General features: G+C 41.4%; 12 non-coding genes across 12 annotated transcripts; all 12 read right to left on the reverse strand.

Moving 5' to 3' along the window:
• Positions 1 to 1,300: 1,300 nt before the first annotated feature.
• Positions 1,301 to 1,372, reverse strand: TRNAH-GUG (transfer RNA histidin (anticodon GUG)). The gene has a single exon. It is a non-coding gene; the product is annotated as a tRNA-His (tRNA).
• A 1,289-nt stretch (positions 1,373 to 2,661) lies between these two features.
• Positions 2,662 to 2,743, reverse strand: TRNAS-AGA (transfer RNA serine (anticodon AGA)). The gene has a single exon. It is a non-coding gene; the product is annotated as a tRNA-Ser (tRNA).
• Positions 2,744 to 4,241: 1,498 nt separating this feature from the next.
• TRNAH-GUG (transfer RNA histidin (anticodon GUG)) lies at positions 4,242 to 4,313 on the reverse strand. Its single transcript has one exon. It is a non-coding gene; the product is annotated as a tRNA-His (tRNA).
• A 1,289-nt stretch (positions 4,314 to 5,602) lies between these two features.
• On the reverse strand, positions 5,603 to 5,684 carry TRNAP-AGG (transfer RNA proline (anticodon AGG)). The gene has a single exon. It is a non-coding gene; the product is annotated as a tRNA-Pro (tRNA).
• Positions 5,685 to 8,542: 2,858 nt separating this feature from the next.
• On the reverse strand, positions 8,543 to 8,624 carry TRNAS-AGA (transfer RNA serine (anticodon AGA)). Its single transcript has one exon. It is a non-coding gene; the product is annotated as a tRNA-Ser (tRNA).
• A 1,500-nt stretch (positions 8,625 to 10,124) lies between these two features.
• TRNAH-GUG (transfer RNA histidin (anticodon GUG)) lies at positions 10,125 to 10,196 on the reverse strand. The gene has a single exon. It is a non-coding gene; the product is annotated as a tRNA-His (tRNA).
• Positions 10,197 to 11,485: 1,289 nt separating this feature from the next.
• Positions 11,486 to 11,567, reverse strand: TRNAS-AGA (transfer RNA serine (anticodon AGA)). Its single transcript has one exon. It is a non-coding gene; the product is annotated as a tRNA-Ser (tRNA).
• Positions 11,568 to 14,427: 2,860 nt separating this feature from the next.
• Positions 14,428 to 14,509, reverse strand: TRNAS-AGA (transfer RNA serine (anticodon AGA)). Its single transcript has one exon. It is a non-coding gene; the product is annotated as a tRNA-Ser (tRNA).
• Positions 14,510 to 17,368: 2,859 nt separating this feature from the next.
• TRNAS-AGA (transfer RNA serine (anticodon AGA)) lies at positions 17,369 to 17,450 on the reverse strand. Its single transcript has one exon. It is a non-coding gene; the product is annotated as a tRNA-Ser (tRNA).
• A 1,500-nt stretch (positions 17,451 to 18,950) lies between these two features.
• On the reverse strand, positions 18,951 to 19,022 carry TRNAH-GUG (transfer RNA histidin (anticodon GUG)). The gene has a single exon. It is a non-coding gene; the product is annotated as a tRNA-His (tRNA).
• Positions 19,023 to 20,311: 1,289 nt separating this feature from the next.
• On the reverse strand, positions 20,312 to 20,393 carry TRNAS-AGA (transfer RNA serine (anticodon AGA)). Its single transcript has one exon. It is a non-coding gene; the product is annotated as a tRNA-Ser (tRNA).
• A 2,860-nt stretch (positions 20,394 to 23,253) lies between these two features.
• On the reverse strand, positions 23,254 to 23,335 carry TRNAS-AGA (transfer RNA serine (anticodon AGA)). The gene has a single exon. It is a non-coding gene; the product is annotated as a tRNA-Ser (tRNA).
• Positions 23,336 to 25,586: the final 2,251 nt, after the last annotated feature.

The raw sequence follows: 25,586 nt of genomic DNA on the forward strand, positions 1-25,586 counted from the left end.
AGTTTTTGGGACCCTATTGCACTCTGTTTTCGTGCTTCTTTTAGTATATGGCCCATATTACAGAAGTCTACCATCTTAGAGCATTTGAGGCTCCTTTGTAAGTGCTTTATATTTTTTCCTTGAAGAGATATATAATAAAGGGGTCTGGGAAAGATTGCATTTATGGAAGATAAAAGAAGGCCCACTTGTCTCACCAAATGCTGTAGAGAAACCTGATGTTTTACTCATGTTATCCTTAGTTCGTTTTTGTTAGACCTTGCATTCTTAAGGTGGTCCCAACCCCACCTTATTGCTTTTCACCTCCGCATTTTGCTGTATCTTTTTGTTGGCCTTAGGACTCTGATCACTTTATCGCTACTAATCAGTGCTGAAGTGCACGTGCTTCTTCCCTAATCATGTGTATAATTGGAGTATACCTGACTGACAGATTTAATTTACTTGAAAGCCCCTTGTAAAGTGGTATACCATATACCCAGGGACTGATTGTGCCGCCCAAAGAAATAGCATTTCAAACCTGTCTCAAGCCTGCTACTGCAGTGCCTGTGCTGCAGTGTACTGCCACTTCGACTTGGCATTTAAAACTACTTGCCAAGCCTTAAACTCCAATTTTATTACATATCAGTAACCCCTAAGGTAGGCCCTAAGAAGTCCTAGGGGCATCATGCTATGCAAGTAAAAGGTAAGACATGTACTGTGGTAGTTTGTATGTCCTAGTAGTATCAAACAGTCTATTACATTTTTCACTACTGTGAGGTCTGCCCCTCTCATAGGTTAGCATTGGGTATTCCCTTATACTTTTTGGGGGGTAATTCCATATCAGAGAGGAGAAGCTTTATTTATTTATTGATAAATCCTATCTACTGGTGAGGTTGGATTTAATCTTACTATTGTATAAATGCCATTTTTAGAGAGTGATCATTTCTCTGCACTTACTGCTCAATTTGCATGAAAACCTGTCTTCAATTGACGTCTGGATTGGGCTGCGAGACAGCTACATATGTGCATTCCCTGTAGACAGCCACAACACAGGTCACTCAACTGCAACTGCATTCATCTGCATTCTGATTGGCCTGGGGGAGAGCTCCGCTCCCCTTACCGCAAATATGTTCAAGAACGATAATTTATGTCAGTAAGTACAGTATACCTACATCTTATAATCATGTGTGTTTAAATAATTTGTTGTTAGATCGTTTAAATATTGAAAAGGATCTGTTTTTAATAGATATTTTACAAAAACAACTGGTACATTTGGGAATTCTGTAAAGGAAAATCCCAACTGCCGTGACATTGCCAACCACAATGCCGTGACTCGGATTCGAACCGAGGTTGCTGCGGCCACAACGCAGAGTACTAACCACTATACGATCACGGCGAGCTACTTGGGCTCAATAACGTACAGTGACATGAAGAAATTATAATTCGGAACACTCAGGGCTACTCCTGTGATAGGCTGAATGTGTTCATTGCTTCCTCATTCCTTATACAAAGGCTTTATCTCCTCAGTGGTTGATAGGCTGAAACCGTTTCCTGGCCGCCTGCTTGTGAACTGGTAGGAGTCAAAGATCACACATACACTGGTGGGCCTGTGATGGGACACCAATGCAGAGAAACACACCTGGCGCAGATATTCTATTCTGTTTATTAGACCTGCATCTCCCCTGTACCTCCTCAAGCCATCTGTATGTGAAGCAAGAAAGAGTTAAGGAACGGTCCATCTACACTTTTATTGGGAGGATGCTGCCGTGAGCTCCTCCCAGCTAATCACACAAACAGCAGTAAAGCAAGATAACTACACAGTTAGGGGGGACTACATGGTTAGGTTTTTGAGGAATTATTGAAACTGACCTCAGTGACCCATAATCAGAGCTGTGGCTAATGACTGCATGCCTAATTATGATGAAGCAAGCACCATGGCTCGTAGGGGCCCCACAACACACTTTTCTTAGCTCATTGAATTAAAGTATAAACTTCTGCCATGTGTGAGTGGTAAAGGCTTGTTAATTTTGTTGCTTTTCAAATTCACGTCTGACAACAAGACGAAGGAACATTGGGGCATCAGACGCTTTGGAAAGTAGCCACCAACCGCAGAGAAAGAGAGAAAGAGGGAAAAGACAGTATGAGGTGTGGAGAAAACAGCAGCAGGTACAAGGAGCTCAAATGAGATTAATGGCGCCTAAATAGAGCACGTAAAGGAACAGTTACAAATCTAAGAAAAGGGAAAGAAAAGACTAGGAAAAAACACAGAAAGAGCTTGTAGATGAAATTCTCTTCCAGGAACAGCAGGTTAAGAGAAATTACACAGGGAGCAGTTAAGCTTGTAACACGGGGGAGAATAGAAAAGAAAATGCAGTTTTATGAAGTGTGTTTGCCTAATCCAGCTAGCACTTTTATTTTATTTCTCTATTTGCTTCTTTTATTGGTAAAGTAAGTTTCAAGTGCATGCACAGGTATGACCGAGAGAGCCAGGGCATAATAATTTGAAGCGTTTGCACCAGCGCTAATGAAGGACGAGAGTTATAGCAAAGATATGAAAGGGGGAGCGATAATAAATATGTGATATGGCAATAGTGACACCAAAATAAGCCACCTATTTATAAAACTGACATGGAAGAAATACTAAAGGTTAACTTCTGAAATTGTAGCCGATGTTAAAAAGAATCTCGTTGTTGGCAGGATTCGAACCTGCGCGGGGAGACCCCAATGGATTTCTAGTCCATCGCCTTAACCACTCGGCCACAACAACTGAGTGTAAGGCGTGTGCACATAATCTGTATGCAAGTTTTCAAGGTATCCCACAGCAAATTCCTGATATTCTGCAATGCACTTTTTAAAAATAATGTTTTTTTCAGCAGGCAAATTCTCTCCTAAAAACAAAAATTGCATGCGTATATCTCTAGTTTGGAATACCATAGGCTTGCATGCATACTCTCATGGGTCACTCAAGTTTTTGGGACCCTATTGCACTCTGTTTTCGTGCTTCTTTTAGTATATGGCCCATATTACAGAAGTCTACCATCTTAGAGCATTTGAGGCTCCTTTGTAAGTGCTTTATATTTTTTCCTTGAAGAGATATATAATAAAGGGGTCTGGGAAAGATTGCATTTATGGAAGATAAAAGAAGGCCCACTTGTCTCACCAAATGCTGTAGAGAAACCTGATGTTTTACTCATGTTATCCTTAGTTCGTTTTTGTTAGACCTTGCATTCTTAAGGTGGTCCCAACCCCACCTTATTGCTTTTCACCTCCGCATTTTGCTGTATCTTTTTGTTGGCCTTAGGACTCTGATCACTTTATCGCTATTAATCAGTGCTGAAGTGCACGTGCTTCTTCCCTAATCATGTGTATAATTGGAGTATACCTGACTGACAGATTTAATTTACTTGAAAGCCCCTTGTAAAGTGGTATACCATATACCCAGGGACTGATTGTGCCGCCCAAAGAAATAGCATTTCAAACCTGTCTCAAGCCTGCTACTGCAGTGCCTGTGCTGCAGTGTACTGCCACTTCGACTTGGCATTTAAAACTACTTGCCAAGCCTTAAACTCCAATTTTATTACATATCAGTAACCCCTAAGGTAGGCCCTAAGAAGTCCTAGGGGCATCATGCTATGCAAGTAAAAGGTAAGACATGTACTGTGGTAGTTTGTATGTCCTAGTAGTATCAAACAGTCTATTACATTTTTCACTACTGTGAGGTCTGCCCCTCTCATAGGTTAGCATTGGGTATTCCCTTATACTTTTTGGGGGGTAATTCCATATCAGAGAGGAGAAGCTTTATTTATTTATTGATAAATCCTATCTACTGGTGAGGTTGGATTTAATCTTACTATTGTATAAATGCCATTTTTAGAGAGTGAGCATTTCTCTGCACTTACTGCTCTATTTGCATGAAAACCTGTCTTCAATTGACGTCTGGATTGGGCTGCGAGACAGCTACATATGTGCATTCCCTGTAGACAGCCACAACACAGGTCACTCAACTGCAACTGCATTCATCTGCATTCTGATTGGCCTGGGGGAGAGCTCCGCTCCCCTTACCGCAAATATGTTCAAGAACGATAATTTATGTCAGTTAGTACAGTATACCTACATCTTATAATCATGTGTGTTTAAATAATTTGTCGTTAGATCGTTTAAATATTGAAAAGGATCTGTTTTAATAAACATTTTACAAAAACAACTGGTACATTTGGGAATTCTGTAAAGGAAAAACCCAACTGCCATGACATTGCCAACCACAATGCCATGACTCGGATTCGAACCGAGGTTGCTGCGGCCACAACGCAGAGTACTAACCACTATACGATCACGGCGAGCTACTTGGGCTCAATAACGTACAGTAACATGAAGAAATTATAATTCGGAACACTCAGGGCTACTCCTGTGATAGGCTGAATGTGTTCATTGCTTCCTCATTCCTTATACAAAGGCTTTATCTCCTCAGTGGTTGATAGGCTGAAACCGTTTCCTGGCCGCCTGCTTGTGAACTGGCAGGAGTCAAAGATCACACATACACTGGTGGGCCTGTGATGGGACACCAATGCAGAGAAACACACCTGGCACAGATATTCTATTCTGTTTATTAGACCTGCATCTCCCCTGTACCTCCTCAAGCCATCTGTATGTGAAGCAAGAAAGAGTTAAGGAACGGTCCATCTACACTTTTATTGGGAGGATGCTGCCGTGAGCTCCTCCCAGCTAATCACACAAACAGCAGTAAAGCAAGATAACTACACAGTTAGGGGGGACTGCATGGTTAGGTTTTTGAGGAATTATTGAAACTGACCTCAGTGACCCATAATCAGAGCTGTGGCTAATGACTGCATGCCTAATTATGATAAAGCAAGCACCATGGCTCGTAGGGGCCCCACAACACACTTTTCTTAGCTCACTGAATTAAAGTATAAACTTCTGCCATGTGTGAGTGGTAAAGGCTTGTTAATTTTGTTGCTTTTCAAATTCACGTCTGACAACAAGACGAAGGAACATTGGGGCATCAGACGCTTTGGAAAGTAGCCACCAACCGCAGAGAAAGAGAGAAAGAGGGAAAAGACAGTATGAGGTGTGGAGAAAACAGCAGCAGGTACAAGGAGCTTAAATGAGATTAATGGCGCCTAAATAGAGCACGTAAAGGAACAGTTACACATCTAAGAAAAGGGAAAGAAAAGACTAGGAAAAAACACAGAAAGAGCTTGTAGATGAAATTCTCTTCCAGGAACAGCAGGTTAAGAGAAATTACACAGGGAGCAGTTAAGCTTGTAACACGGGGAAGAATAGAAAAGAAAACGCAGTTTTATGAAGTGTGTTTGCCTAATCCAGCTAGCACTTTTATTTAATTTCTCTATTTGCTTCTTTTATTGGTAAGGTAAGTTTCAAGTGCATGCACAGGTATGACCGAGAGAGCCAAGGTATAATAATTTGAAGCGTTTGCAGCAGCGCTAATGAAGGACGAGAGTTATAGCAAAGATATGAAAGGGGGAGCGATAATAAATATGTGATATGGCAATAGTGACACCAAAATAAGCCACCTATTTATAAAACTGACATGGAAGAAATACTAAAGGTTAACTTCTGAAATTGTAGCCGATGTTAAAAAGATTCTCGTTGTCGGCAGGATTCGAACTTGCGCGGGGAGAACCCAATGGATTCCTAGTCCATCGCCTTACCCACTCGGCCACAACAACTGACTGTAAGGCGTGTGCACATAATCTGTATGCGTTTTCAAGGTGTCCCACAGCAAATTCCTGATATTCTGCAATGCACTTTTTAAAAATAATGTTTTTTTCAGCAGGCACATTCTCTCCTAAAAACAAAAATTGCATGTGTATATCTCTAGTTTGGAATACCATAGGCTTGCATGCATACTCTCATGGGTCACTCAAGTTTTTTGGACCCTATTGCACTCTGTTTTCGTGCTTCTTTTAGTATATGGCCCATATTACAGAAGTCTACCATCTTTGAGTATTTGAGGCTCCTTTGTAAGTGCTTTATATTTTTTCCTTGAAGAGCTATATAATAAAGGGGTCCGGGAAAGATTGCATTTATGGAAGATAAAAGAAGGCCCACTTGTCTCACCAAATGCTGTAGAGAAACCTGATGTTTTACTCATGTTATCCTTAGTTCGTTTTTGTTAGACCTTGCATTCTTAAGGTGGTCCCAACCCCACCTTATTGCTTTTCACCTCCGCATTTTGCTGTATCTTTTTGTTGGCCTTTGGACTCTGATCACTTTATCGCTACTAATCAGTGCTGAAGTGCACGTGCTTCGTCCCTAATCATGTGTATAATTGGAGTATACCTGACTGACAGATTTAATTTACTTGAAAGCCCCTTGTAAAGTGGTATACCATATACCCAGGGACTGATTGTGCCGCCCAAAGAAATAGCATTTCAAACCTGTCTCAAGCCTGCTACTGCAGTGCCTGTGCTGCAGTGTACTGCCACTTCGACTTGGCATTTAAAACTACTTGCCAAGCCTTAAACTCCAATTTTATTACATATCAGTAACCCCTAAGGTAGGCCCTAGGTAGTCCTAGGGGCATCATGCTATGTAAGTAAAAGGTAAGACATGTACTGTGGTAGTTTGTATGTCCTAGTAGTATCAAACAGTCTATTACATGTTTCACTACTGTGAGGTCTGCCCCTCTCATAGGTTAGCATTGGGTATTCCCTTATACTTTTTGGGGGGTAATTCCATATCAGAGAGGAGAAGCTTTATTTATTTATTGATAAATCCTATCTACTGGTGAGGTTGGATTTAATCTTACTATTGTATAAATGCCATTTTTAGAGAGTGAGCATTTCTCTGCACTTACTGCTCTATTTGCATTGAAACCTGTCTTCGATTGACATCTGGATTGGGCTGCGAGACAGCTACATATGTGCATTCCCTGTAGACAGCCACAACACAGGTCACTCAACTGCAACTGCATTCATCTGCATTCTGATTGGCCTGGGGGAGAGCTCCGCTCCCCTTACCGCAAATATGTTCAAGAACGATAATTTATGTCAGTAAGTACAGTATACCTACATCTTATAATCATGTGTGTTTAAATAGTTTGTCGTTAGATCATTTAAATATTGAAAAGGATCTGTTTTTAACAGACATTTTACAAAAACAACTGGTACATTTGGGAATTCTGTAAAGGAAAAACCCAACTGCCGTGACATTGCCAACCACAATGCCGTGACTCAGATTCGAACCGAGGTTGCTGCGGCCACAATGCAGAGTACTAACCACTATACGATCACGGCGAGCTACTTGGACTCAATAACGTACAGTGACATGAAGAAATTATTATTCGGAACACCCAGGGCTAGTCCTGTGATAGGCTGAATGTGTTCATTGCTTCCTCATTCCTTATACAAAGGCTTTATCTCCTCAGTGGTTGATAGGCTGAAACCGTTTCCTGGCCGCCTGCTTGTGAACTGGCAGGAGTCAAAGATCACACATACACTGGTGGGCCTGTGATGGGACACCAATGCAGAGAAACACACATGTAGCAGATATTCTATTCTGTTTATTAGACCTGCATCTCCCCTGTACCTCCTCAAGCCATCTGTATGTGAAGCAAGAAAGAGTTAAGGAACGGTCCATCTACACTTTTATTGGGAGGATGCTGCCGTGAGCTCCTCCCAGCTAATCACACAAACAGCAGTAAAGCAAGATAACTACACAGTTAGGGGGGACTGCATGGTTAGGTTTTTGAGGAATTATTGAAACTGACCTCAGTGACCCATAATCAGAGCTGTGGCTAATGACTGCATGCCTAATTATGATAAAGCAAGCACCATGGCTCGTAGGGGCCCCACAACACACTTTTCTTAGCTCATTGAATTAAAGTATAAACTTCTGCCATGTGTGAGTGGTAAAGGCTTGTTAATTTTGTTGCTTTTCAAATTCACGTCTGACAACAAGACGAAGGAACATTGGGGCATCAGACGCTTTGGAAAGTAGCCACCAACCGCAGAGAAAGAGAGAAAGAGGGAAAAGACAGTATGAGGTGTGGAGAAAACAGCAGCAGGTACAAGGAGCTCAAATGAGATTAATGGCGCCTAAATAGAGCACGTAAAGGAACAGTTACAAATCTAAGAAAAGGGAAAGAAAAGACTAGGAAAAAACACAGAAAGAGCTTGTAGATGAAATTCTCTTCCAGGAACAGCAGGTTAAGAGAAATTACACAGGGAGCAGTTAAGCTTGTAACACGGGGGAGAATAGAAAAGAAAATGCAGTTTTATGAAGTGTGTTTGCCTAATCCAGCTAGCACTTTTATTTTATTTCTCTATTTGCTTCTTTTATTGGTAAAGTAAGTTTCAAGTGCATGCACAGGTATGACCGAGAGAGCCAGGGCATAATAATTTGAAGCGTTTGCACCAGCGCTAATGAAGGACGAGAGTTATAGCAAAGATATGAAAGGGGGAGCGATAATAAATATGTGATATGGCAATAGTGACACCAAAATAAGCCACCTATTTATAAAACTGACATGGAAGAAATACTAAAGGTTAACTTCTGAAATTGTAGCCGATGTTAAAAAGAATCTCGTTGTTGGCAGGATTCGAACCTACGCGGGGAGACCCCAATGGATTTCTAGTCCATCGCCTTAACCACTCAGCCACAACAACTGAGTGTAAGGCGTGTGCACATAATCTGTATGCAAGTTTTCAAGGTATCCCACAGCAAATTCCTGATATTCTGCAATGCACTTTTTAAAAATAATGTTTTTTTCAGCAGGCACATTCTCTCCTAAAAACAAAAATTGCATGCGTATATCTCTAGTTTGGAATACCATAGGCTTGCATGCATACTCTCATGGGTCACTCAAGTTTTTGGGACCCTATTGCACTCTGTTTTCGTGCTTCTTTTAGTATATGGCCCATATTACAGAAGTCTACCATCTTAGAGCATTTGAGGCTCCTTTGTAAGTGCTTTATATTTTTTCCTTGAAGAGCTATATAATAAAGGGGTCCGGGAAAGATTGCATTTATGGAAGATAAAAGAAGGCCCACTTGTCTCACCAAATGCTGTAGAGAAACCTGATGTTTTACTCATGTTATCCTTAGTTCGTTTTTGTTAGACCTTGCATTCTTAAGGTGGTCCCAACCCCACCTTATTGCTTTTCACCTCCGCATTTTGCTGTATCTTTTTGTTGGCCTTAGGACTCTGATCACTTTATCGCTATTAATCAGTGCTGAAGTGCACGTGCTTCTTCCCTAATCATGTGTATAATTGGAGTATACCTGACTGACAGATTTAATTTACTTGAAAGCCCCTTGTAAAGTGGTATACCATATACCCAGGGACTGATTGTGCCGCCCAAAGAAATAGCATTTCAAACCTGTCTCAAGCCTGCTACTGCAGTGCCTGTGCTGCAGTGTACTGCCACTTCGACTTGGCATTTAAAACTACTCGCCAAGCCTTAAACTCCAATTTTATTACATATCAGTAACCCCTAAGGTAGGCCCTAAGTAGTCCTAGGGGCATCATGCTATGCAAGTAAAAGGTAAGACATGCACTGTGGTAGTTTGTATGTCCTAGTAGTATCAAACAGTCTATTACATTTTTCACTACTGTGAGGTCTGCCCCTCTCATAGGTTAGCATTGGGTATTCCCTTATACTTTTTGGGGGGTAATTCCATATCAGAGAGGAGAAGCTTTATTTATTTATTGATAAATCCTATCTACTGGTGAGGTTGGATTTAATCTTACTATTGTATAAATGCCATTTTTAGAGAGTGATCATTTCTCTGCACTTACTGCTCAATTTGCATGAAAACCTGTCTTCAATTGACGTCTGGATTGGGCTGCGAGACAGCTACATATGTGCATTCCCTGTAGACAGCCACAACACAGGTCACTCAACTGCAACTGCATTCATCTGCATTCTGATTGGCCTGGGGGAGAGCTCCGCTCCCCTTACCGCAAATATGTTCAAGAACGATAATTTATGTCAGTAAGTACAGTATACCTACATCTTATAATCATGTGTGTTTAAATAATTTGTTGTTAGATCGTTTAAATATTGAAAAGGATCTGTTTTTAATAGATATTTTACAAAAACAACTGGTACATTTGGGAATTCTGTAAAGGAAAAATCCCAACTGCCGTGACATTGCCAACCACAATGCCGTGACTCGGATTCGAACCGAGGTTGCTGCAGCCACAACGCAGAGTACTAACCACTATACGATCACGGCGAGCTACTTGGGCTCAATAACGTACAGTGACATGAAGAAATTATAATTCGGAACACTCAGGGCTACTCCTGTGATAGGCTGAATGTGTTCATTGCTTCCTCATTCCTTATACAAAGGCTTTATCTCCTCAGTGGTTGATAGGCTGAAACCGTTTCCTGGCCGCCTGCTTGTGAACTGGTAGGAGTCAAAGATCACACATACACTGGTGGGCCTGTGATGGGACACCAATGCAGAGAAACACACCTGGCGCAGATATTCTATTCTGTTTATTAGACCTGCATCTCCCCTGTACCTCCTCAAGCCATCTGTATGTGAAGCAAGAAAGAGTTAAGGAACGGTCCATCTACACTTTTATTGGGAGGATGCTGCCGTGAGCTCCTCCCAGCTAATCACACAAACAGCAGTAAAGCAAGATAACTACACAGTTAGGGGGGACTACATGGTTAGGTTTTTGAGGAATTATTGAAACTGACCTCAGTGACCCATAATCAGAGCTGTGGCTAATGACTGCATGCCTAATTATGATGAAGCAAGCACCATGGCTCGTAGGGGCCCCACAACACACTTTTCTTAGCTCATTGAATTAAAGTATAAACTTCTGCCATGTGTGAGTGGTAAAGGCTTGTTAATTTTGTTGCTTTTCAAATTCACGTCTGACAACAAGACGAAGGAACATTGGGGCATCAGACGCTTTGGAAAGTAGCCACCAACCGCAGAGAAAGAGAGAAAGAGGGAAAAGACAGTATGAGGTGTGGAGAAAACAGCAGCAGGTACAAGGAGCTCAAATGAGATTAATGGCGCCTAAATAGAGCACGTAAAGGAACAGTTACAAATCTAAGAAAAGGGAAAGAAAAGACTAGGAAAAAACACAGAAAGAGCTTGTAGATGAAATTCTCTTCCAGGAACAGCAGGTTAAGAGAAATTACACAGGGAGCAGTTAAGCTTGTAACACGGGGGAGAATAGAAAAGAAAATGCAGTTTTATGAAGTGTGTTTGCCTAATCCAGCTAGCACTTTTATTTTATTTCTCTATTTGCTTCTTTTATTGGTAAAGTAAGTTTCAAGTGCATGCACAGGTATGACCGAGAGAGCCAGGGCATAATAATTTGAAGCGTTTGCACCAGCGCTAATGAAGGACGAGAGTTATAGCAAAGATATGAAAGGGGGAGCGATAATAAATATGTGATATGGCAATAGTGACACCAAAATAAGCCACCTATTTATAAAACTGACATGGAAGAAATACTAAAGGTTAACTTCTGAAATTGTAGCCGATGTTAAAAAGAATCTCGTTGTTGGCAGGATTCGAACCTGCGCGGGGAGACCCCAATGGATTTCTAGTCCATCGCCTTAACCACTCGGCCACAACAACTGACTGCAAGGCGTGTGCACATAATCTGTATGCAAGTTTTCAAGGTGTCCCACAGCAAATTCCTGATATTCTGCAATGCACTTTTTAAAAATAATGTTTTTTTCAGCAGGCACATTCTCTCCTAAAAACAAAAATTGCATGCGTATATCTCTAGTTTGGAATACCATAGGCTTGCATGCATACTCTCATGGGTCACTCAAGTTTTTGGGACCCTATTGCACTCTGTTTTCGTGCTTCTTTTAGTATGTGGCCCATATTAAAGAAGTCTACCATCTTTGAGTATTTGAGGCTCCTTTGTAAGTGCTTTATATTTTTTCCTTGAAGAGCTATATAATAAAGGGGTCCGGGAAAGATTGCATTTATGGAAGATAAAAGAAGGCCCACTTGTCTCACCAAATGCTGTAGAGAAACCTGATGTTTTACTCATGTTATCCTTAGTTCGTTTTTGTTAGACCTTGCATTCTTAAGGTGGTCCCAACCCCACCTTATTGCTTTTCACCTCCGCATTTTGCTGTATCTTTTTGTTGGCCTTAGGACTCTGATCACTTTATCGCTATTAATCAGTGCTGAAGTGCACGTGCTTCTTCCCTAATCATGTGTATAATTGGAGTATACCTGACTGACAGATTTAATTTACTTGAAAGCCCCTTGTAAAGTGGTATACCATATACCCAGGGACTGATTGTGCCGCCCAAAGAAATAGCATTTCAAACCTGTCTCAAGCCTGCTACTGCAGTGCCTGTGCTGCAGTGTACTGCCACTTCGACTTGGCATTTAAAACTACTTGCCAAGCCTTAAACTCCAATTTTATTACATATCAGTAACCCCTAAGGTAGGCCCTAAGTAGTCCTAGGGGCATCATGCTATGCAAGTAAAAGGTAAGACATGCACTGTGCTAGTTTGTATGTCCTAGTAGTATCAAACAGTCTATTACATTTTTCACTACTGTGAGGTCTGCCCCTCTCATAGTTTAGCATTGGGTATTCCCTTATACTTTTTGGGGGGTAATTCCATATCAGAGAGGAGAAGCTTTATTTATTTATTGATAAATCCTATCTACTGGTGAGGTTGGATTTAATCTTACTATTGTATAAATGCCATTTTTAGAGAGTGAGCATTTCTCTGCACTTACTGCTCAATTTGCATGAAAACCTGTCTTCAATTGACGTCTGGATTGGGCTGCGAGACAGCTACATATGTGCATTCCCTGTAGACAGCCACAACACAGGTCACTCAACTGCAACTGCATTCATCTGCATTCTGATTGGCCTGGGGGAGAGCTCCGCTCCCCTTACCGCAAATATGTTCAAGAACGATAATTTATGTCAGTAAGTACAGTATACCTACATCTTATAATCATGTGTGTTTAAATAATTTGTCGTTAGATCGTTTAAATATTGAAAAGGATCTGTTTTTAATAGACATTTTACAAAAACAACTGGTACATTTGGGAATTCTGTAAAGGAAAATCCCAACTGCCGTGACATTGCCAACCACAATGCCGTGACTTGGATTCGAACCGAGGTTGCTGCGGCCACAATGCAGAGTACTAACCACTATACGATCACGGCGAGCTACTTGGGCTCAATAACGTACAGTGACATGAAGAAATTATAATTCGGAACACTCAGGGCTACTCCTGTGATAGGCTGAATGTGTTCATTGCTTCCTCATTCCTTATACAAAGGCTTTATCTCCTCAGTGGTTGATAGGCTGAAACCGTTTCCTGGCCGCCTGCTTGTGAACTGGTAGGAGTCAAAGATCACACATACACTGGTGGGCCTGTGATGGGACACCAATGCAGAGAAACACACCTGGCGCAGATATTCTATTCTGTTTATTAGACCTGCATCTCCCCTGTACCTCCTCAAGCCATCTGTATGTGAAGCAAGAAAGAGTTAAGGAACGGTCCATCTACACTTTTATTGGGAGGATGCTGCCGTGAGCTCCTCCCAGCTAATCACACAAACAGCAGTAAAGCAAGATAACTACACAGTTAGGGGGGACTACATGGTTAGGTTTTTGAGGAATTATTGAAACTGACCTCAGTGACCCATAATCAGAGCTGTGGCTAATGACTGCATGCCTAATTATGATGAAGCAAGCACCATGGCTCGTAGGGGCCCCACAACACACTTTTCTTAGCTCATTGAATTAAAGTATAAACTTCTGCCATGTGTGAGTGGTAAAGGCTTGTTAATTTTGTTGCTTTTCAAATTCACGTCTGACAACAAGACGAAGGAACATTGGGGCATCAGACGCTTTGGAAAGTAGCCACCAACCGCAGAGAAAGAGAGAAAGAGGGAAAAGACAGTATGAGGTGTGGAGAAAACAGCAGCAGGTACAAGGAGCTCAAATGAGATTAATGGCGCCTAAATAGAGCACGTAAAGGAACAGTTACAAATCTAAGAAAAGGGAAAGAAAAGACTAGGAAAAAACACAGAAAGAGCTTGTAGATGAAATTCTCTTCCAGGAACAGCAGGTTAAGAGAAATTACACAGGGAGCAGTTAAGCTTGTAACACTGGGGAGAATAGAAAAGAAAATGCAGTTTTATGAAGTGTGTTTGCCTAATCCAGCTAGCACTTTTATTTTATTTCTCTATTTGCTTCTTTTATTGGTAAAGTAAGTTTCAAGTGCATGCACAGGTATGACCGAGAGAGCCAGGGTATAATAATTTGAAGCGTTTGGACCAGCGCTAATGAAGGTCGAGAGTTATAGCAAAGATATGAAAGGGGGAGCGATAATAAATATGTGATACGGCAATAGTGACACCAAAATAAGCCACCTATTTATAAAACTGACATGGAAGAAATACTAAAGGTTAACTTCTGAAATTGTAGCCGATGTTAAAAAGATTCTCGTTGTTGTCAGGATTCGAACCTGCGCGGGGAAACCCCAATGGATTTCTAGTCCATCGCCTTAACCACTCGGCCACAACAACTGACTGAAAGGCATGTGCACATAATCTGTATGCAAGTTTTCAAGGTGTCCCACAGCAAATTCCTGTTATTCTGCAATGCACTTTTTAAAAATAATGTTTTTTTCAGCAGGCACATTCTCTCCTAAAAACAAAAATTGCATGTGTATATCTCTAGTTTGGAATACCATAGGCTTGCATGCATACTCTCATGGGTCACTCAAGTTTTTTGGACCCTATTGCACTCTGTTTTCGTGCTGCTTTTAGTATATGGCCCATATTACAGAAGTCTACCATCTTTGAGTATTTGAGGCTTCTTTGTAAGTGCTTTATATTTTTTCCTTTAGGAGCTATATAATTAAGGGGTCCGGGAAAGATTGCATTTATGGAAGATAAAAGAAGGCCCACTTGTCTCACCAAATGCTGTAGAGAAACCTGATGTTTTACTCATGTTGTCCTTAGTTCATTTTTGTTAGACCTTGCATTCTTAAGGTGGTCCCAACCCCACCTTATTGCTTTTCACCTCCGCATGTTGCTGTATCTTTTTGTTGGCCTTGGGACTCTGATCACTTTATCGCTACTAATCAGTGCTGAAGTGCACGTGCTTCTTCCCTAATCATGTGTATAATTGGAGTATACCTGACTGACAGATTTAATTTACTTGAAAGCCCCTTGTAAAGTGGTATACCATATACCCAGGGACTGATTGTGCCGCCCAAAGAAATAGCATTTCAAACCTGTCTCAGGCCTGCTACTGCAGTGCCTGTGCTGCAGTGTACTGCCACTTCGACTTGGCATTTAAAACTACTTGCCAAGCCTTAAACCCCAATTTTATTACATATCAGTAACCCCTAGGGTAGGCCCTGGGTAGTCCTAGGGGCATCATGCTATGTAAGGAAAAGGTAAGACATGTACTGTGGTAGTTTGTATGTCCTAGTAGTATCAAACAGTCTATTACATTTTTCACTACTGTGAGGTCTGCCCCTCTCATAGGTTAGCATTGGGTATTCCCTTATACTTTTTGGGGGGTAATTCCATATCAGAGAGGAGAAGCTTTATTTATTTATTGATAAATCCTATCTACTGGTGAGGTTGGATTTAATCTTACTATTGTATAAATGCCATTTTTAGAGAGTGAGCATTTCTCTGCACTTACTGCTCTATTTGCATAAAAACCTGTCTTCAATTGACGTCTGGATTGGGCTGCGAGACAGCTACATATGTGCATTCCCTGTAGACAGCCACAACACAGGTCACTCAACTGCAACTGCATTCATCTGCATTCTGATTGGCCTGGGGGAGAGCTCCGCTCCCCTTACCGCAAATATGTTCAAGAACGATAATTTATGTCAGTAAGTACAGTATACCTACATCTTATAATCATGTGTGTTTAAATAATTTGTCGTTAGATCATTTAAATATTGAAAAGGATCTGTTTTTAATAGACATTTTACAAAAACAACTGGTACATTTGGGAATTCTGTAAAGGAAATACCCACCTGCCGTGACATTGCTAACCACAATGCCGTGACTCGGATTCGAACCGAGGTTGCTGTGGCCACAACGCAGAGTACTAACCACTATACGATCACGGCGAGCTACTTGGGCTCAATAACGTACAGTGACATGAAGAAATTATAATTCGGAACACTCAGGGCTACTCCTGTGATAGGCTGAATGTGTTCATTGCTTCCTCATTCCTTATACAAAGGCTTTATCTCCTCAGTGGTTGATAGGCTGAAACCGTTTCCTGGCCGCCTGCTTGTGAACTGGCAGGAGTCAAAGATCACACATACACTGGTGGGCCTGTGATGGGACACCAATGCAGAGAAACACACCTGGAGCAGATATTCTATTCTGTTTATTAGACCTGCATCTCCCCTGTACCTCCTCAAGCCATCTGTATGTGAAGCAAGAAAGAGTTAAGGAACGGTCCATCTACACTTTTATTGGGAGGATGCTGCCGTGAGCTCCTCCCAGCTAATCACACAAACAGCAGTAAAGCAAGATAACTACACAGTTAGGGGAGCTGCATGGTTAGGTGTTTGAGGATTTATTGAAACTGACCTCAGTGACCCATAATCAGAGCTGTGGCTAATGACTGCATGCCTAATTATGATAAAGCAAGCACCATGGCTCGTAGGGGCCCCACAACACACTTTTCTTAGCTCATTGAATTAAAGTATAAACTTCTGCCATGTGTGAGTGGTAAAGGCTTGTTAATTTTGTTGCTTTTCAAATTCACGTCTGACAACAAGACGAAGGAACATTGGGGCATCAGACGCTTTGGAAAGTAGCCACCAACCGCAGAGAAAGAGAGAAAGAGGGAAAAGACAGTATGAGGTGTGGAGAAAACAGCAGCAGGTACAAGGAGCTCAAATGAGATTAATGGCGCCTAAATAGAGCACGTAAAGGAACAGTTACAAATCTAAGAAAAGGGAAAGAAAAGACTAGGAAAAAACACAGAAAGAGCTTGTAGATGAAATTCTCTTCCAGGAACAGCAGGTTAAGAGAAATTACACAGGGAGCAGTTAAGCTTGTAACACGGGGGAGAATAGAAAAGAAAATGCAGTTTTATGAAGTGTGTTTGCCTAATCCAGCTAGCACTTTTATTTTATTTCTCTATTTGCTTCTTTTATTGGTAAAGTAAGTTTCAAGTGCATGCACAGGTATGACCGAGAGAGCCAGGGCATAATAATTTGAAGCGTTTGCACCAGCGCTAATGAAGGACGAGAGTTATAGCAAAGATATGAAAGGGGGAGCGATAATAAATATGTGATATGGCAATAGTGACACCAAAATAAGCCACCTATTTATAAAACTGACATGGAAGAAATACTAAAGGTTAACTTCTGAAATTGTAGCCGATGTTAAAAAGAATCTCGTTGTTGGCAGGATTCGAACCTACGCGGGGAGACCCCAATGGATTTCTAGTCCATCGCCTTAACCACTCAGCCACAACAACTGAGTGTAAGGCGTGTGCACATAATCTGTATGCAAGTTTTCAAGGTATCCCACAGCAAATTCCTGATATTCTGCAATGCACTTTTTAAAAATAATGTTTTTTTCAGCAGGCACATTCTCTCCTAAAAACAAAAATTGCATGCGTATATCTCTAGTTTGGAATACCATAGGCTTGCATGCATACTCTCATGGGTCACTCAAGTTTTTGGGACCCTATTGCACTCTGTTTTCGTGCTTCTTTTAGTATATGGCCCATATTACAGAAGTCTACCATCTTAGAGCATTTGAGGCTCCTTTGTAAGTGCTTTATATTTTTTCCTTGAAGAGCTATATAATAAAGGGGTCCGGGAAAGATTGCATTTATGGAAGATAAAAGAAGGCCCACTTGTCTCACCAAATGCTGTAGAGAAACCTGATGTTTTACTCATGTTATCCTTAGTTCGTTTTTGTTAGACCTTGCATTCTTAAGGTGGTCCCAACCCCACCTTATTGCTTTTCACCTCCGCATTTTGCTGTATCTTTTTGTTGGCCTTAGGACTCTGATCACTTTATCGCTATTAATCAGTGCTGAAGTGCACGTGCTTCTTCCCTAATCATGTGTATAATTGGAGTATACCTGACTGACAGATTTAATTTACTTGAAAGCCCCTTGTAAAGTGGTATACCATATACCCAGGGACTGATTGTGCCGCCCAAAGAAATAGCATTTCAAACCTGTCTCAAGCCTGCTACTGCAGTGCCTGTGCTGCAGTGTACTGCCACTTCGACTTGGCATTTAAAACTACTCGCCAAGCCTTAAACTCCAATTTTATTACATATCAGTAACCCCTAAGGTAGGCCCTAAGTAGTCCTAGGGGCATCATGCTATGCAAGTAAAAGGTAAGACATGCACTGTGGTAGTTTGTATGTCCTAGTAGTATCAAACAGTCTATTACATTTTTCACTACTGTGAGGTCTGCCCCTCTCATAGGTTAGCATTGGGTATTCCCTTATACTTTTTGGGGGGTAATTCCATATCAGAGAGGAGAAGCTTTATTTATTTATTGATAAATCCTATCTACTGGTGAGGTTGGATTTAATCTTACTATTGTATAAATGCCATTTTTAGAGAGTGATCATTTCTCTGCACTTACTGCTCAATTTGCATGAAAACCTGTCTTCAATTGACGTCTGGATTGGGCTGCGAGACAGCTACATATGTGCATTCCCTGTAGACAGCCACAACACAGGTCACTCAACTGCAACTGCATTCATCTGCATTCTGATTGGCCTGGGGGAGAGCTCCGCTCCCCTTACCGCAAATATGTTCAAGAACGATAATTTATGTCAGTAAGTACAGTATACCTACATCTTATAATCATGTGTGTTTAAATAATTTGTTGTTAGATCGTTTAAATATTGAAAAGGATCTGTTTTTAATAGATATTTTACAAAAACAACTGGTACATTTGGGAATTCTGTAAAGGAAAAATCCCAACTGCCGTGACATTGCCAACCACAATGCCGTGACTCGGATTCGAACCGAGGTTGCTGCAGCCACAACGCAGAGTACTAACCACTATACGATCACGGCGAGCTACTTGGGCTCAATAACGTACAGTGACATGAAGAAATTATAATTCGGAACACTCAGGGCTACTCCTGTGATAGGCTGAATGTGTTCATTGCTTCCTCATTCCTTATACAAAGGCTTTATCTCCTCAGTGGTTGATAGGCTGAAACCGTTTCCTGGCCGCCTGCTTGTGAACTGGTAGGAGTCAAAGATCACACATACACTGGTGGGCCTGTGATGGGACACCAATGCAGAGAAACACACCTGGCGCAGATATTCTATTCTGTTTATTAGACCTGCATCTCCCCTGTACCTCCTCAAGCCATCTGTATGTGAAGCAAGAAAGAGTTAAGGAACGGTCCATCTACACTTTTATTGGGAGGATGCTGCCGTGAGCTCCTCCCAGCTAATCACACAAACAGCAGTAAAGCAAGATAACTACACAGTTAGGGGGGACTACATGGTTAGGTTTTTGAGGAATTATTGAAACTGACCTCAGTGACCCATAATCAGAGCTGTGGCTAATGACTGCATGCCTAATTATGATGAAGCAAGCACCATGGCTCGTAGGGGCCCCACAACACACTTTTCTTAGCTCATTGAATTAAAGTATAAACTTCTGCCATGTGTGAGTGGTAAAGGCTTGTTAATTTTGTTGCTTTTCAAATTCACGTCTGACAACAAGACGAAGGAACATTGGGGCATCAGACGCTTTGGAAAGTAGCCACCAACCGCAGAGAAAGAGAGAAAGAGGGAAAAGACAGTATGAGGTGTGGAGAAAACAGCAGCAGGTACAAGGAGCTCAAATGAGATTAATGGCGCCTAAATAGAGCACGTAAAGGAACAGTTACAAATCTAAGAAAAGGGAAAGAAAAGACTAGGAAAAAACACAGAAAGAGCTTGTAGATGAAATTCTCTTCCAGGAACAGCAGGTTAAGAGAAATTACACAGGGAGCAGTTAAGCTTGTAACACGGGGGAGAATAGAAAAGAAAATGCAGTTTTATGAAGTGTGTTTGCCTAATCCAGCTAGCACTTTTATTTTATTTCTCTATTTGCTTCTTTTATTGGTAAAGTAAGTTTCAAGTGCATGCACAGGTATGACCGAGAGAGCCAGGGCATAATAATTTGAAGCGTTTGCACCAGCGCTAATGAAGGACGAGAGTTATAGCAAAGATATGAAAGGGGGAGCGATAATAAATATGTGATATGGCAATAGTGACACCAAAATAAGCCACCTATTTATAAAACTGACATGGAAGAAATACTAAAGGTTAACTTCTGAAATTGTAGCCGATGTTAAAAAGAATCTCGTTGTTGGCAGGATTCGAACCTGCGCGGGGAGACCCCAATGGATTTCTAGTCCATCGCCTTAACCACTCGGCCACAACAACTGACTGCAAGGCGTGTGCACATAATCTGTATGCAAGTTTTCAAGGTGTCCCACAGCAAATTCCTGATATTCTGCAATGCACTTTTTAAAAATAATGTTTTTTTCAGCAGGCACATTCTCTCCTAAAAACAAAAATTGCATGCGTATATCTCTAGTTTGGAATACCATAGGCTTGCATGCATACTCTCATGGGTCACTCAAGTTTTTGGGACCCTATTGCACTCTGTTTTCGTGCTTCTTTTAGTATATGGCCCATATTACAGAAGTCTACCATCTTAGAGCATTTGAGGCTCCTTTGTAAGTGCTTTATATTTTTTCCTTGAAGAGATATATAATAAAGGGGTCTGGGAAAGATTGCATTTATGGAAGATAAAAGAAGGCCCACTTGTCTCACCAAATGCTGTAGAGAAACCTGATGTTTTACTCATGTTATCCTTAGTTCGTTTTTGTTAGACCTTGCATTCTTAAGGTGGTCCCAACCCCACCTTATTGCTTTTCACCTCCGCATTTTGCTGTATCTTTTTGTTGGCCTTAGGACTCTGATCACTTTATCGCTATTAATCAGTGCTGAAGTGCACGTGCTTCTTCCCTAATCATGTGTATAATTGGAGTATACCTGACTGACAGATTTAATTTACTTGAAAGCCCCTTGTAAAGTGGTATACCATATACCCAGGGACTGATTGTGCCGCCCAAAGAAATAGCATTTCAAACCTGTCTCAAGCCTGCTACTGCAGTGCCTGTGCTGCAGTGTACTGCCACTTCGACTTGGCATTTAAAACTACTTGCCAAGCCTTAAACTCCAATTTTATTACATATCAGTAACCCCTAAGGTAGGCCCTAAGTAGTCCTAGGGGCATCATGCTATGCAAGTAAAAGGTAAGACATGCACTGTGCTAGTTTGTATGTCCTAGTAGTATCAAACAGTCTATTACATTTTTCACTACTGTGAGGTCTGCCCCTCTCATAGTTTAGCATTGGGTATTCCCTTATACTTTTTGGGGGGTAATTCCATATCAGAGAGGAGAAGCTTTATTTATTTATTGATAAATCCTATCTACTGGTGAGGTTGGATTTAATCTTACTATTGTATAAATGCCATTTTTAGAGAGTGAGCATTTCTCTGCACTTACTGCTCAATTTGCATGAAAACCTGTCTTCAATTGACGTCTGGATTGGGCTGCGAGACAGCTACATATGTGCATTCCCTGTAGACAGCCACAACACAGGTCACTCAACTGCAACTGCATTCATCTGCATTCTGATTGGCCTGGGGGAGAGCTCCGCTCCCCTTACCGCAAATATGTTCAAGAACGATAATTTATGTCAGTAAGTACAGTATACCTACATCTTATAATCATGTGTGTTTAAATAATTTGTCGTTAGATCGTTTAAATATTGAAAAGGATCTGTTTTTAATAGACATTTTACAAAAACAACTGGTACATTTGGGAATTCTGTAAAGGAAAATCCCAACTGCCGTGACATTGCCAACCACAATGCCGTGACTCGGATTCGAACCGAGGTTGCTGCGGCCACAATGCAGAGTACTAACCACTATACGATCACGGCGAGCTACTTGGGCTCAATAACGTACAGTGACATGAAGAAATTATAATTCGGAACACTCAGGGCTACTCCTGTGATAGGCTGAATGTGTTCATTGCTTCCTCATTCCTTATACAAAGGCTTTATCTCCTCAGTGGTTGATAGGCTGAAACCGTTTCCTGGCCGCCTGCTTGTGAACTGGTAGGAGTCAAAGATCACACATACACTGGTGGGCCTGTGATGGGACACCAATGCAGAGAAACACACCTGGCGCAGATATTCTATTCTGTTTATTAGACCTGCATCTCCCCTGTACCTCCTCAAGCCATCTGTATGTGAAGCAAGAAAGAGTTAAGGAACGGTCCATCTACACTTTTATTGGGAGGATGCTGCCGTGAGCTCCTCCCAGCTAATCACACAAACAGCAGTAAAGCAAGATAACTACACAGTTAGGGGGGACTACATGGTTAGGTTTTTGAGGAATTATTGAAACTGACCTCAGTGACCCATAATCAGAGCTGTGGCTAATGACTGCATGCCTAATTATGATGAAGCAAGCACCATGGCTCGTAGGGGCCCCACAACACACTTTTCTTAGCTCATTGAATTAAAGTATAAACTTCTGCCATGTGTGAGTGGTAAAGGCTTGTTAATTTTGTTGCTTTTCAAATTCACGTCTGACAACAAGACGAAGGAACATTGGGGCATCAGACGCTTTGGAAAGTAGCCACCAACCGCAGAGAAAGAGAGAAAGAGGGAAAAGACAGTATGAGGTGTGGAGAAAACAGCAGCAGGTACAAGGAGCTCAAATGAGATTAATGGCGCCTAAATAGAGCACGTAAAGGAACAGTTACAAATCTAAGAAAAGGGAAAGAAAAGACTAGGAAAAAACACAGAAAGAGCTTGTAGATGAAATTCTCTTCCAGGAACAGCAGGTTAAGAGAAATTACACAGGGAGCAGTTAAGCTTGTAACACTGGGGAGAATAGAAAAGAAAATGCAGTTTTATGAAGTGTGTTTGCCTAATCCAGCTAGCACTTTTATTTTATTTCTCTATTTGCTTCTTTTATTGGTAAAGTAAGTTTCAAGTGCATGCACAGGTATGACCGAGAGAGCCAGGGTATAATAATTTGAAGCGTTTGGACCAGCGCTAATGAAGGTCGAGAGTTATAGCAAAGATATGAAAGGGGGAGCGATAATAAATATGTGATACGGCAATAGTGACACCAAAATAAGCCACCTATTTATAAAACTGACATGGAAGAAATACTAAAGGTTAACTTCTGAAATTGTAGCCGATGTTAAAAAGATTCTCGTTGTTGTCAGGATTCGAACCTGCGCGGGGAAACCCCAATGGATTTCTAGTCCATCGCCTTAACCACTCGGCCACAACAACTGACTGAAAGGCATGTGCACATAATCTGTATGCAAGTTTTCAAGGTGTCCCACAGCAAATTCCTGTTATTCTGCAATGCACTTTTTAAAAATAATGTTTTTTTCAGCAGGCACATTCTCTCCTAAAAACAAAAATTGCATGTGTATATCTCTAGTTTGGAATACCATAGGCTTGCATGCATACTCTCATGGGTCACTCAAGTTTTTTGGACCCTATTGCACTCTGTTTTCGTGCTGCTTTTAGTATATGGCCCATATTACAGAAGTCTACCATCTTTGAGTATTTGAGGCTTCTTTGTAAGTGCTTTATATTTTTTCCTTTAGGAGCTATATAATTAAGGGGTCCGGGAAAGATTGCATTTATGGAAGATAAAAGAAGGCCCACTTGTCTCACCAAATGCTGTAGAGAAACCTGATGTTTTACTCATGTTGTCCTTAGTTCATTTTTGTTAGACCTTGCATTCTTAAGGTGGTCCCAACCCCACCTTATTGCTTTTCACCTCCGCATGTTGCTGTATCTTTTTGTTGGCCTTGGGACTCTGATCACTTTATCGCTACTAATCAGTGCTGAAGTGCACGTGCTTCTTCCCTAATCATGTGTATAATTGGAGTATACCTGACTGACAGATTTAATTTACTTGAAAGCCCCTTGTAAAGTGGTATACCATATACCCAGGGACTGATTGTGCCGCCCAAAGAAATAGCATTTCAAACCTGTCTCAGGCCTGCTACTGCAGTGCCTGTGCTGCAGTGTACTGCCACTTCGACTTGGCATTTAAAACTACTTGCCAAGCCTTAAACCCCAATTTTATTACATATCAGTAACCCCTAGGGTAGGCCCTGGGTAGTCCTAGGGGCATCATGCTATGTAAGGAAAAGGTAAGACATGTACTGTGGTAGTTTGTATGTCCTAGTAGTATCAAACAGTCTATTACATTTTTCACTACTGTGAGGTCTGCCCCTCTCATAGGTTAGCATTGGGTATTCCCTTATACTTTTTGGGGGGTAATTCCATATCAGAGAGGAGAAGCTTTATTTATTTATTGATAAATCCTATCTACTGGTGAGGTTGGATTTAATCTTACTATTGTATAAATGCCATTTTTAGAGAGTGAGCATTTCTCTGCACTTACTGCTCTATTTGCATAAAAACCTGTCTTCAATTGACGTCTGGATTGGGCTGCGAGACAGCTACATATGTGCATTCCCTGTAGACAGCCACAACACAGGTCACTCAACTGCAACTGCATTCATCTGCATTCTGATTGGCCTGGGGGAGAGCTCCGCTCCCCTTACCGCAAATATGTTCAAGAACGATAATTTATGTCAGTAAGTACAGTATACCTACATCTTATAATCATGTGTGTTTAAATAATTTGTCGTTAGATCATTTAAATATTGAAAAGGATCTGTTTTTAATAGACATTTTACAAAAACAACTGGTACATTTGGGAATTCTGTAAAGGAAATACCCACCTGCCGTGACATTGCTAACCACAATGCCGTGACTCGGATTCGAACCGAGGTTGCTGTGGCCACAACGCAGAGTACTAACCACTATACGATCACGGCGAGCTACTTGGGCTCAATAACGTACAGTGACATGAAGAAATTATAATTCGGAACACTCAGGGCTACTCCTGTGATAGGCTGAATGTGTTCATTGCTTCCTCATTCCTTATACAAAGGCTTTATCTCCTCAGTGGTTGATAGGCTGAAACCGTTTCCTGGCCGCCTGCTTGTGAACTGGCAGGAGTCAAAGATCACACATACACTGGTGGGCCTGTGATGGGACACCAATGCAGAGAAACACACCTGGAGCAGATATTCTATTCTGTTTATTAGACCTGCATCTCCCCTGTACCTCCTCAAGCCATCTGTATGTGAAGCAAGAAAGAGTTAAGGAACGGTCCATCTACACTTTTATTGGGAGGATGCTGCCGTGAGCTCCTCCCAGCTAATCACACAAACAGCAGTAAAGCAAGATAACTACACAGTTAGGGGGGCTGCATGGTTAGGTGTTTGAGGATTTATTGAAACTGACCTCAGTGACCCATAATCAGAGCTGTGGCTAATGACTGCATGCCTAATTATGATGAAGCAAGCACCATGGCTCGTAGGGGCCCCACAACACACTTTTCTTAGCTCATTGAATTAAAGTATAAACTTCTGCCATGTGTGAGTGGTAAAGGCTTGTTAATTTTGTTGCTTTTCAAATTCACGTCTGACAACAAGACGAAGGAACATTGGGG

Source organism: Lissotriton vulgaris, chromosome 1_1 (genome assembly GCF_964263255.1).
Source record: "Lissotriton vulgaris chromosome 1_1, aLisVul1.2, whole genome shotgun sequence".
NCBI lineage: Eukaryota > Metazoa > Chordata > Amphibia > Caudata > Salamandridae > Lissotriton > Lissotriton vulgaris.